Source organism: Mobula hypostoma, chromosome 7 (assembly GCF_963921235.1).
Source record: "Mobula hypostoma chromosome 7, sMobHyp1.1, whole genome shotgun sequence".
Classification (NCBI taxonomy): domain Eukaryota; kingdom Metazoa; phylum Chordata; class Chondrichthyes; order Myliobatiformes; family Myliobatidae; genus Mobula; species Mobula hypostoma.
The window spans coordinates 27,443,120-27,455,412 of record NC_086103.1 but is presented as its reverse complement, the minus strand read 5'-3'; the positions used below and the strand labels follow the sequence as shown (position 1 = coordinate 27,455,412).

Genomic DNA, 12,293 nt, shown 5'->3' with positions numbered 1-12,293 from the left:
CTACATGGGCACCATTGAGAGCATACTGACTGCCTGTATCACCACCTGGTATGGGGACTGCACCAGCTTTGATTGCTGAACACTGCAGAGTGGTATAGACAGCCCAGCGCATCTGTAGATGTGAACTTCCGTCCAATGAGGACGTTTACAGCAGCAGGTTCAGAAAGAAGGCCTGAAGGATCATCATGCCACCAGTCACCCCCACCATAAACTGTTTCAGCTGCTTATGTCTGGCAAATAGTCCCACAGCATTAAAACCAGGAACAACAGGCTACAGGATAACTTCTTTCGACAAGCCTTTAGATTTTTTAATTCACATGTCTGTACATTACAATGGAGTCATACTGTAAAATTTTTACTCCCTCACATTGTGCGATGGATGTAAGATTTAAATAATTTCTAATTCTAATTCTAATGTTTTTTATTATCATCATTCCTGCAATTCTGATTAACAAGCTCCAGAAACTGGGCCTCTGTATCTCCCTCTGCGACTGGATCCTTGACTTCCTAACCAGAAGACCACAATCTGTGTAGATTGGAAATAACATCTCCACTTCACTGACAATACGTGATAGAGAGAAAAAAGAAAACTGAATTACAGTGAGTATATATGTTATTAAATAAGTTGTGCAAATAACTGGTGCACCTCAGGGATGTGTCCTTAGCCCACTGCTCTACTCTTTGTAAACCCATGACTGTGTGGCAAGGCACTGTTCAAATGTCACCTATAAACTTGCTGATGATACAACCATTGTTGGCAGAATTTCAGATAGCGATGAGAGGTTGTACGGGAGCGAGGTGTACCAGCTAATTGAGTGGTATCACAGCACAAGCTTTCACTCGGCGTAGTGAGACCAAAGAGCTAATAGTGGACTTCAGAAAGGGAAAACACACCAGTCTTCATAGAGGGATCAGAGCAATTTCAATTTCCTGGTTGTCGATATCTCTGAGAACCTAACCTGGACCCAACATATTGATACATCTATAAGGCAAGACAGTGGCTATATTTCATTTGGAGTTTGGAGTTTGAGGAGATATGGTATGTCACCAAAAACACTCGAAAATTTCTTCAGATGTAGCATTCTAAATGGCTGCATCACCATCTGATATGGGGGCGGGGGGGCACTGGGGCTACTGCACAGGATCGATGTAAGCTGCAGAGATTTGTAAAATTAGTCAGCTCCATCATGGGCACTAGCCTCCATAGTATCCAGGACATCTTCAAGGACCGGTGCCTCAGAAAGGTGCCATCCATCATTAAGGCCCTCCACCACCCAGGACTTGCCCTCTACTCATTGCTACCATCAGGTAGGAGGTACCGAAGCCTGAAGGCACACACTTAATGATTGAGGAACAGCCTCTTCCCCTCTGCCTTCCAATTTCTGAACAGACATTGGCCCGTGAATTCTACCTCACTACATTTTATATTTTTTGCACAACTTATTTAATAACATATACACTCACTGTAATTCAGTTTTCTTTTTTCTCTCTTTTATCACGTATTGCATTGTAACTGTTGCCGCAAAATTAACAAATTTCATGACATATGCCAGTAATATTAAATCTGATTCTGATTATTATTATCAGTATTGCTGTTATTGATGTGTGAAAATGGTTGTTGTGATGCATCGAGCATGGTAGTGTAGTGGGTAGTGCTTGTCGCTCTCATTTTCAGCTTCCGCTGCTGGCTAGCAGTCTTGCAAAAAGGGCTACAGAGGACGGGGAGGTGGTCTGGCCCCTGCACATGTAGCACGCAGGCCCACCGGTGTGTGGACACACCCTGGTGCTCGTGAACCAGATCCCCAGCTATGGGTAAATAGCCCCATTGCCTGTGGGCAGCCTTGGGAGGGATGAAGGGTGCGAGAGTAAACCCAGACAGCAAACCTGGAGTGGAGCCCCTGAGACAGCTGGATATCATTGAAGATCCTTCCCGCAGCTCCTGCAGCCAAGCTGGTGTCATAAGCTTTCCTTTGGACTACACTGGTGAGGCTGTGAAGGTGAACTTAATGATTGGGCATCTCAGGATCTCCATACCTTCCACCCAGGCTTCTGATGATGATCATCATCACCCATTGTCCTTCGAGACAGATGGATGCCAACCACATTATTGTTGCTTATTTTTTTCTCAACACAAGCTGGTGAAACCTGAGGTCCAGGCATCATCAACCATGGTAATTTATCAATTTCTAGGGATTTTTGGACTATTCAAGCAGTGTTTAGTATTATGGCTTTCTGAAGATTTACGTAGATATTATTTTACAGGCCCGATTGTTTAATGCTATTGTGTAGTGCCTTTGGGATGATACCAGTTGTAGATATTACTGATGGCACAATGTATATCTTGTTCATGTTCCAAAGTCTTTCAATTTCTTCTTTGAATTCAGTATATTTCTGGTGTATTTAACTTATTTATTTCAGTCTATTATATATATTTTTTTCTTCCTCTTTCTTTCTGTATTTGCACAGCTTGTTACTTTTTGCACATTGGTTGTTATCCATCCTTTTGGGTGCGGTCTTTTATTGATTCTCAAACAACAGGAATTCTGCAGATGCTGGAAATTCAAGCAACACACATCAAAGTTGCTGGTGAACGCAGCAGGCCAGGCAGCATCTCTAGGAAGAGGCACAGTCGACGTTTCAGGCTGAGACCCTTCGTCAGGACTAACTGAAGGAAGAGTTAGTAAGAGATTTGAAAGTCTGATTTCAAATCTCTTACTAACTCTTCCTTCAGTTAGTCCTGACGAAGGGTCTCAGCCTGAAACGTCGACTGTACCTCTTCCTAGAGATGCTGCCTGGCCTGCTGCGTTCACCAGCAACTTTGATGTGTGTTGCTTTTATTAATTCTATTGTGTTTCTTGTATTTACTGTGATTGCCCACAAGAAAATTCATCTCAGGGTTGTATATGATAACATATATGTAACTTGACAATAAATTTACTTTAAAGTTTGAAGTGGTGTCCATGCTACAAGAGTTCTGTCCCAGGACTACTCTGATAGCTTACACGGGCCTTTATAGTGTTTGTGACTACTTCAGCACAACTGTGAAAGAGACCTAATAGAAAAGGTTCAAGTTCAAGTCAGGTTCATTCAAGTTTATTACTTACATGGGGTGTAAATACCATGAAACTTAGCATTTTCCAGCAGCAGCACAGAACATTAAAAACAGATCCAATATGCTCAGCTCTGTCTTCTATCAGTTCTTTTGTGGCATCCCGACCCCTCACAACTCTCATTCCTTACCTTATCCCTACTCACTCTCAATCATAGTGTAATCACTTGAGTTGAGTACAATGTTCTCCTTGGGATTGACCTTGATGGACAATGCCATTGCATGACTTTGTTTAACATGGGGAGGCTGATACGCATGCAGCCACCTTGATAGATTGGGTTCACGTGTCCAGTGGCATGGAGTGCAAGGCGACTGGGGATCCTTCACTGCTGCAGGTTTCCTCCGCCTTCACTGCCAATGTGGGATGTCATCATCTTCCGCCAGATCCACCATTGATGTCTTGGTTGGATCGCTCTTTGTCTGGAACGACTTTCTTGACCTTACCAAGGGAGATGGCTGAGTAGCTAAATTCCATGTAGCTTTGCCCTTGGGATATGAGGAACTCACAAGCCTCTCCACCCTGACTGGTAAACTGCTGACCCATCGACTCTTGACCACTGATTTAACAAATCATCCCAAAGCCCATTATCCACGGCAACTGACCCTTACCCTAATCCCGTTACAAAACTCCTTGAACAAACCTTCGTCTTTTCATCCAAGAATCAGAAGCAGAATCAGGTTTAATGTCATTGACATATGTAATGAAATCTGTTGTATTAGCAGCACCAGTACAATGCAATATGTAGTAATAAATTTTGTGCATTACAGTATATATATATGTGTGTGTGTGTGTGTGTGTGTGTGTGTGCGTGTGCGTGTGCGTGTGTGTGTGTGTGTGTGTGTGTGTGTGTGTGCGTGTGTGTGTGTAGTATACTTAAATAGTTAAATTAATTAAGTCGTGCAAAAGAAGTAGTGAGGTAGTGTTCATGGATTCAATGAAATCTAATGGCAGAAGGGAAGAAGCTGTTTCTGAATCGTTGAGTGTGTGCCTTCAGGCTCCTGCATCTCCTTCCTGATGGCAGCAATAAGAAGAGGGCAGTGGGGATCCTTAATGATGAATGCTGTTTTTTTTGAGATATTGCTCCTTGAAGATGTCCTGAATGCTACAGAGGCTAGTGCTCATGATTGAGACATCTGAGTTTGCAACTTTCTGCAGCTTCATTTGATCCTTTGCAGTAGCCACCCTATCCGAGATGGTGTTGCAGCCAGTCAGAATGTTCTCCACGGGTCCATCTGCAGTAATCTGCGAGTGCCTTTGGTGACATACCAAATCTCCTCAAACTCCCAGATTCTATACCATCCAGATCAATCACTTTTACAAGTTTGGTCAGAACCCAACCTTTGTGATCCAAGATTAATCCCTATCTCCCGGTCTCTAACTGACTTCCACCCTTTCAATTGCTTCTTCTTCTGCTTTTGCTTCTGCTTGGTACTGCGCAAGCACTGCCGGACGGCTGTTGTAACGCACAGTTGGTGTGAACGGTGTGAATTGCAGAGCAATGACCACATTTTCAGTCCATTAATCTCACCTCCAACTGGGCCTCTACTCCTCAAATGTCAGGCAGAGGAAGGGCCTCTATTATGCAAGACTTGTTTCTTCACCCCTTTCCTATTTAATTGCTTCAGTAAAGCAGCCTGTGTAACCAAAGACCACCACCCACCCTAGCTATTCAATCTTCTCCCCCTCCCATTAGTTAGAAGATACAGAACTCTGAAAGCACGTAGCACCAGGCTCAAGAGCAGCTTCTATCCCACTGCAATCAGACTCTTGAACAGACTTCCAGTATGATACATTGGACTCTTGACCTCACAATTTACCTCGTTTGATCTTGCACTTTATTGTTTGTCTGCACTGCACTCTTTTGGTAGTTTTACTATTTATGCTGCGCTCATATTGTTTTACCTTTTTCTAGTCCAATGTATCGTGTAATGATATCTTCTGTGTAAACAGTATGCAGGAAAAGCCTAGCGTTCTCTAGAACCTTCTCCCAATTCCACCATTCTGATTGGCTGAGACCACATTCCTAAGCTGAGCAACAAAGCCCTTTATCTCAGCTCAAACCCAAGCAGGCTGAAAGTAGAACAGACTGCTCTTACAGAACTGCTAAAATGAAATACCCATAGCATAGCAGTAAAAATTGTAACCAGGGCGTCACAAATCTATCTTGGTACATGTGACAGTAATAATTCAATTCCAATACCAATATGCACAACTTCTCACCATTGAATGTTATAGTACCTGGCTTGAAAAGGAAATATTCATTGGCCTGTGGCATACTGGATGCTTAGTATACCAAAACATCACCTATTGTTGGGGAAACCCAGGGTTCAATTATGCAAGCTGGTGATTCTGCAGATTCCCATGGGTTTGTGGCAATCTATTAAAGGATCACCTATGCAGGAGAATCAATCTGGACTTCGACTAATCCATTTCTGAATCTCTTGTGACTGATTCTGTCTGAGCTGGTGCCATTCTAATAATGAGTCTCCTGCTACAGAATCCCTCTGGACTCAGACACACACCAACAAACCTCCTCTGAGCATCAGAATTACTGCCAATGAGCTAATTTGTTCAGATGCTTCTTGACTGACATTATCCCTCACAGCAGGAACTATCAGACAGCGAGATTCCAGTGAGAGAATTCCTTTGGGCTAATGTGTCTTCAGTCTGAAAATTCTGATGTAACAGCATGTTTCTGAGACAATGAGATAATTCAGCCCTAATCATAAAATGCAAAATCCCATCAAGTCTGGTCCATGGTCTCACTGAGGGACATCTGGGACAAATATGGCCAGTAATTTCTGCTCCTGTGGGTTTTACTTTCCTTGTCAGAATGAGATAACTGAACTGAGCATTCTCTCCCTCCAAGGAAAGACTGACAGGCAGTCCAGAGTGGAATTCAGAGAAAGACTGGTGGTTAAATTACTGGATAAGCATTCAAAGGCCCAGATTATTGATCTGCTGCTATTAGTTCACATCCCAGAATGTGTAGCTAGGGAATTTAAATTCATGCGATTAAATAAATCTGGAATTAAAAAGTTGATAACAATGATCACAATGCTGCCAGATTGTCGTATACTCTTCAGTCTCATTAATATCCTTCACTGAAGGAACCTGCCATCCTTGCACAATATTTTCAGCAATGCAGTTGATTTAACTGCATCGGATAAGCAAGCTGTTGAGTTCAAGGGCAATTTGAGATGGTACAATAAAGGCAGGAAAAGTTAGCAATGTCATTATTCCATGAAGAATATATATTTAAAATAACTGATTTGTTGATTGTGAAATGCTGAAAAATCTATGGATTCTGGATTGAATAATAAATTGCTTTGTCACCTCCTTAGCCAAGGTGAGGTTAAGCCTGAGTGCCAAGACGTGACCAACACTCCTTGGCTCAACACACCTGCGTCACTTAAAATCAATAGGACAACAGGACACAGTGTTGGTCCCTTTTATAGCTTCTAACATCACAAAGCATTTAACAGGCAGACTAAACTGCAACAGAAAATATTGAAATTGCACACATGCATTGCTGGGAGAATATTATGATGCCAGAGAGAATAGAGCAAGTTCCATTTGAAATTAAATAGAGGTGAAAACATAGATCTGGCAGATGTATGAAAATAACTGCTGTTGTTCAACAAAATAGGTTTCAGGGTGACTTAAGAAAACCGAGGCAATATTATTGAAGCTGACAATGGGCTAAATAGGAACATAACTGGAATCAAAATCAGGTTTAATCTCACAAGCATATGTTGTGAAATTTGTTGTTATGTGACATAGTACATTGCAAGATAAAATAAAAACTATAAATTACAGTATATATACAGCCTCTCTCTCACCATTATAAGACTAGTGAATGGACCTCTTGAATGGTAATGAAGACTTGGCCTCACAATCTACTTTGTTATGATCTTCCACTTTTCACTGACCTGCACAGCACTTTTTCAGTGGCTTTTACGCTTTAATCTGCTTTGTTATTAGACTATAAGACAATAAGACACAGGAGCAGAATTAGTTCATTTGGCAATTCGAGTCTGCTCTGCCATCCCATCATGGCTGATTTATTATCCTTCTCAACCCCATTCTTCTGCTTCCTCGTAACTTTTGACACCTTTACTAATCAAGAACCTATCAACCTCCACTTTAAATATACCCACTGACTTGGCCTCTACGGCAATGAATTCCACTGATTCTTCACCATCTGGCTAAATCAGTTCCTCCTCATCTCTGTTCTGCAGGGACATCCTTCTTCTCTGAGGCTGTGATCTTTGGCTTAGGAAGTTATGTGCATGCTATGCAGCTACTGGAAGCATGGTGGCCAGCACAATCCTTGCTAATTCAATTTGACACATTTGACTGCACGTTTCGATGCACAAGTGACAAATAATGCTAGTCTATGATCTTCAATCACCAGGCACAATGACAACTGCTGTAGTAAGACACTTGAACAGACTTTTGATACAATAGGTTGAACCCTTCAACTCTCTATCTACCTTATCATGACCCTTGCAGCTTATTTGTCGACCTGCAATGCACTATCTCTGAAACTATAACATGACGTTCTGCATTGTGTAATTGTTTTTGCTTTGTACGCTATCAATGTACTTATGCATTGAATGATGTCTGAATGGCATGCAAGCAAAAGCTTTTCAATGTAATAGTAATTGACCAATTATCTCCATAACCTCCTGCTGTGTACTCAATGTACCTTCAACTATAGTCACATGTGCATCCTGAGCAGCAGTGCCTTTATTTGTGTCGTAGACTTTTCCTCTTCAAACGTCATTATCTCTCCAGTCCTTACCTTCTTCTTGGATGCTGCTTAAAATCTACTGTTTCTTTGGCTAACTGTCTTTGTGGCTCCTTATGTGGCTCGGTCACACCTAGTCCACGGAATGCCTTGGAATAATCTAATCAGAACACAATAATTGTACCTTGTTAATCTAAGGATGACAGGGTATAAACCAAGGGAGGTAAAACCAAATAAGTTGAAGTGTTGCTCCCGTTTTGGAAACCCAATGTCCACATTCTCTTCATGTTGGATATTGTGATGAAGCCTGTCACCTGGTGGTAGATTTGGGTGTAGGTGGGAGGGTGGGTGGGGTTAGAGGACAAAGAGGAATGGGTTGGATCATGTTCAAGTGGATGGTTAGCCATGGAGAAAAGAAACTTTGGATTTAAATGTTCTCTGTCTTCTCTCAGGGGATTAGCAATTACTTAACAGAAAAATCTGCTTGCTGCAGCTAATGAAGTCATGTGCAATGTCACCAAATGTTCTTTCAAATGTTGCAGATTTTAACACTGGTGATATAGTGGATGAAAATAACAGTGACCCAGAAATTCCTTATCTTAAGTCCAAAGGGACAGCTGAAGTACTGGGGTGACATGGTAGCTCAGTGTTAGGCTATTACAGTTCTAGCGACTCGCATTGAATTACAATACTATTGGTAAGGAGATTGTACAGTATGTTCCACTCGTTACTGCATGGGTTTCCTCCACATGCTCCCACAATCCTCCTATGGGTTAGTAGTGTAATTGGTCACCTGGATGTAATTGGACAGTATAGACTCATTGGGGCAGAAGGGTCTGTTACTGCACTGTGTCTTGAAATAAAAAAAATAAATTTAAAAAAATGGCTGAACCCCAGCAGAGCAATATAGCAATATTACAACTATATTCACATGGCAGCATCAATGGAAAACACATCTCCTGTTTTTATAGTTCATTCACCTTCAACACCATTTTCCCCAGTGTAACATTCTCTCAAATTAAACCAATGGTATTGCAGCATGCAAAACTTATCTTCAGCAGATTTTCAACCTTACTTATTTGCTGCAGAACATGACTTCAGTAGCCCAACTTCCTTGAAACCATGTTACTTAAGGATATTTTTCAGAATGCATGTTTGGTATTCACTGAGATTTATCACCTTGTGTGAGCCCAAATAAGGTCTCACACTTCTGTCAGGCCTATTTTGCTCATGATGATTCCTGTCACTCTCAGCTTCCTAAACTTATTATTCCAGGCTGTTGCCTCTGATGTCTGCATATCCCAGAGTTTGCTTTGTAAAGGATATCATACAAACTCCATCCATTTCCTTCAACCATAAGAGCAGGCAGTGTGTTACTCAAAGTTCAGAGACTATATGTTCAGGATGACTTCTTTCACAGATCTCCTGACCAGCAGTCTGGTGAGAAGTTCTCTGTGGTCTTCGACAAGGAACATACCTCCTGTGCTCATTGTTTTGTATCAGCTTGTCCAAAGCCCTCCGATTCCTGAAGGGCACTCTCCCACCTCTTGCTTCTCTTAATTCAACACCTGTTAATGAAATAGCAACACTCTCCCATAACTAGTGTGAACATGAGAAAATCTGCAGATGCTGGAAGTTCAAGCAACACACACACAAAATGCTGGTGGAACAGTCCTACCAGGTGAGGTGACGCTTCATCTGTGAGTCGGCTGGTATGATATACTGCGTCCGGTGCTCTCGGTGTGGCCTTCTATATATTGGTGAGACCCGATGCAGACTGGAAGACACCTATGCTGTGTCTGCCAGAGGAAGCAGGATCTCCCAGTGGCCACCCATTTTAATTTCATGTCCAATTCCCATTCTGATATGTTAATCCATGGCCTCCTCTACTGTCAGGGTGAAGCCACACTCAGGTTGGAGGAACAACACCTTATATTCCGTCTGGGTAGCCTCCAACCTGATGGCATGAACACTGATTTCTCTAACTTCCGTTAATGCCTCTCCTCCCCATCTTACCCCATGCCTTATTTATTTTTATTTCCCCCATCCTTTTTTTTCTTCTTTCTCTGTCCCTCTCACAATCACCCCTTGCCTGCTCTCCATCTTCCTCTGAGCTCCCCTCCCCCTTTCTTTCTCCCTAGGCCTCCTGTCCCATGATCCTCCCCCTTCTCCAACTCTGTATCCCTTTTACCAATCAACTTTCCAGCTCTTAGCTTCGTCCCTCCCCCTCCTGTCTTCTCCTATCATTTCGGATCTCTCCCTCTCCCTTTCAAATCTCTTACTATCTCTTCTTTCAGTTAGTCCTGATGAAGGGTCTTGGCCCGAAACGTCAACTGTACTTCTTCCTATAGATGCTGCCTGGCCTGCTGCGTTCCACCAGCATATTGTGTGTGTTGCATAACTAGTGTGATGTGTGCTTGTATGAGCTGAATGCTGAGGTATCCTCTCTGTATCCAAAACACTCAGATCTTGCAAGTGATCAATAGAAGATGCTGAACTGATGCTGACTAAGCGTGGTGCTGCTTAAGGACACTTTAAGTACAGTTTTCTGTGAACCTTGTTTCTGAAGACTACAAATCTTGTAGGATTTCCACAAACAATATTTTGAAAAATGGCATATTGGTAAGACAAAAAACTGTTACAGTGTCATACTAAAATGCAGTAACTTTCCAAGTCATCTTTGTCATTTAGTAGCCCATCAGATGCAGCACAATAGAGTGCTAAATAGTTTAAAGTATGATTGGTGGAATGGCTATCTTCAAAGTCAAGTCAAAGTCAAAGTACATTTACTATCAATGTATGTATACTTCATACAAACTTGAGATGGCTACAAAGCAAAGAAACCTAATAGAACCCTTTAAAACAAAAGAAGACAGACAAAGACCGTCAAACACCCAACGCGCAGAGAGAAAGAAGAAAAAAAACTGTGCGAGCAATAAAAGTAAGCAAGTAGCATTCAGAACTAAAGTTCACAAAGGTGAGTTCACACTGTGATAGGTGCAGGCTACAGCCACGGTGCAGTGCAAAGATGAGTAAAGCTTGTGGTGTAACGAGTTGAAGTTCAGCATGCTGACAAGTAAACCTCATGGAGCAGTGATTTGATTCGGCCTGTGTCTCGCCTCTGGCACCGGCACCCTGTCCTTTTCAGTCTGGCCCGCTGCTGAAATCGTCTAGACCTTGCTCTTGGAACTGGGCCCTGCCACTTCAATACGCTCTTAGGCCAGTGCTTAATTTGGCTCAGTGCTTAAATTGATCAAACCTCGGGTCTTTCCTTGCTCTCAGGCCTGGGTCTGGGACCCGCTGCCTCGACTCTGCCTCGCCTTAGTTCTGCCAAATCAAATTGCTTCTGAGTTTGCTCCAAGAATGGCCAAACATTGGCTCATTCCCCACTCTCTGGCCTAGACCCCACCACCTTGATTCATTCATAACTATCTTGTGATTCAGTACAATGCATAAAGCAGTACTAATTATGCAGAGACAAAATCTGACAACTCAAACATCTGCAACATTTATAAGGACAACTAGTGACATGACTAATTTCGTGCCATCTCACATCTACCATGGGCAGGAAGTACAGAAGATCCAAAACAGCAGGTTCTAGAACAATTACTTCCCTTCAACCATTTGGTTCTTAAACCAAATAGCACAATTCTAATCTCTGTTTTTTAGTAACATTATGACCATGTTGATCAATTTTCAGTAAAATGGACTTGGTATTTTTTTGTTCAAATTGTGTTCTCACCTGTAAAAATTGCATATCATTTATGCTTCTCTTGTGAACACTACTTGTTTGATGCTATGTGCCTGTGATGCTGCTGCGAGTAAGTTTTTCATCGAACTTGTGCACACATTTACTTGTGTATATGACAATAGACTCGACTTTGACTTTGGCTATTTGGTGCCAGATCTCATTGCAGCCCAACGCATTTCACACTGATTGCACTCGCTGTCAAAGCAGCATTTGATTCAAGATGGTTTAAGAAGCCCCAGTGAAACCGAAGTCCTTGGATAACCAAAGGGAAAGCAGTCCAAAGGATGGAACTTATAGCTCACACAAATTGATTGCTAGACATCAATCATCCAAGCTGTAGTCATTGGGCAGGAATTGCTCCAAGCAGAGGCCTTGACCAGCCATCTTCAGCCATATCATAATATCAGAATTAATGATACTCTCTGATGAAAATTTATTTTGTAACGTTTTTGCAATGTTGTAGTTCATCTTCTACGCCACAAGGTAAAGAATTTTTAAAGATTATCTTTATTTGTCACATTTACATTGAAACATACAGTACAGGGAAGGTATTCATAGAACATTAGTTAAGGTACTTAGGTCCCAGATACCTCTGAACTTTGAGACGCTCTATTTGGGGCATGTATTGTTCCTTGAACAGAAGGAAGATATAAAGTTGCTGCAGGCCCTCTTAGCGGCA

The 12,293-nt window shown here is 42.0% G+C and overlaps 1 protein-coding gene across 1 annotated transcript in view; it reads right to left on the bottom strand.

The window, feature by feature from the left end:
• The window catches only part of LOC134349198 (teneurin-2-like), a 3,136,038-nt gene that overhangs the window by 1,625,893 nt on the left and 1,497,852 nt on the right, over nt 1-12,293 (bottom strand). The window lies entirely within an intron of this gene.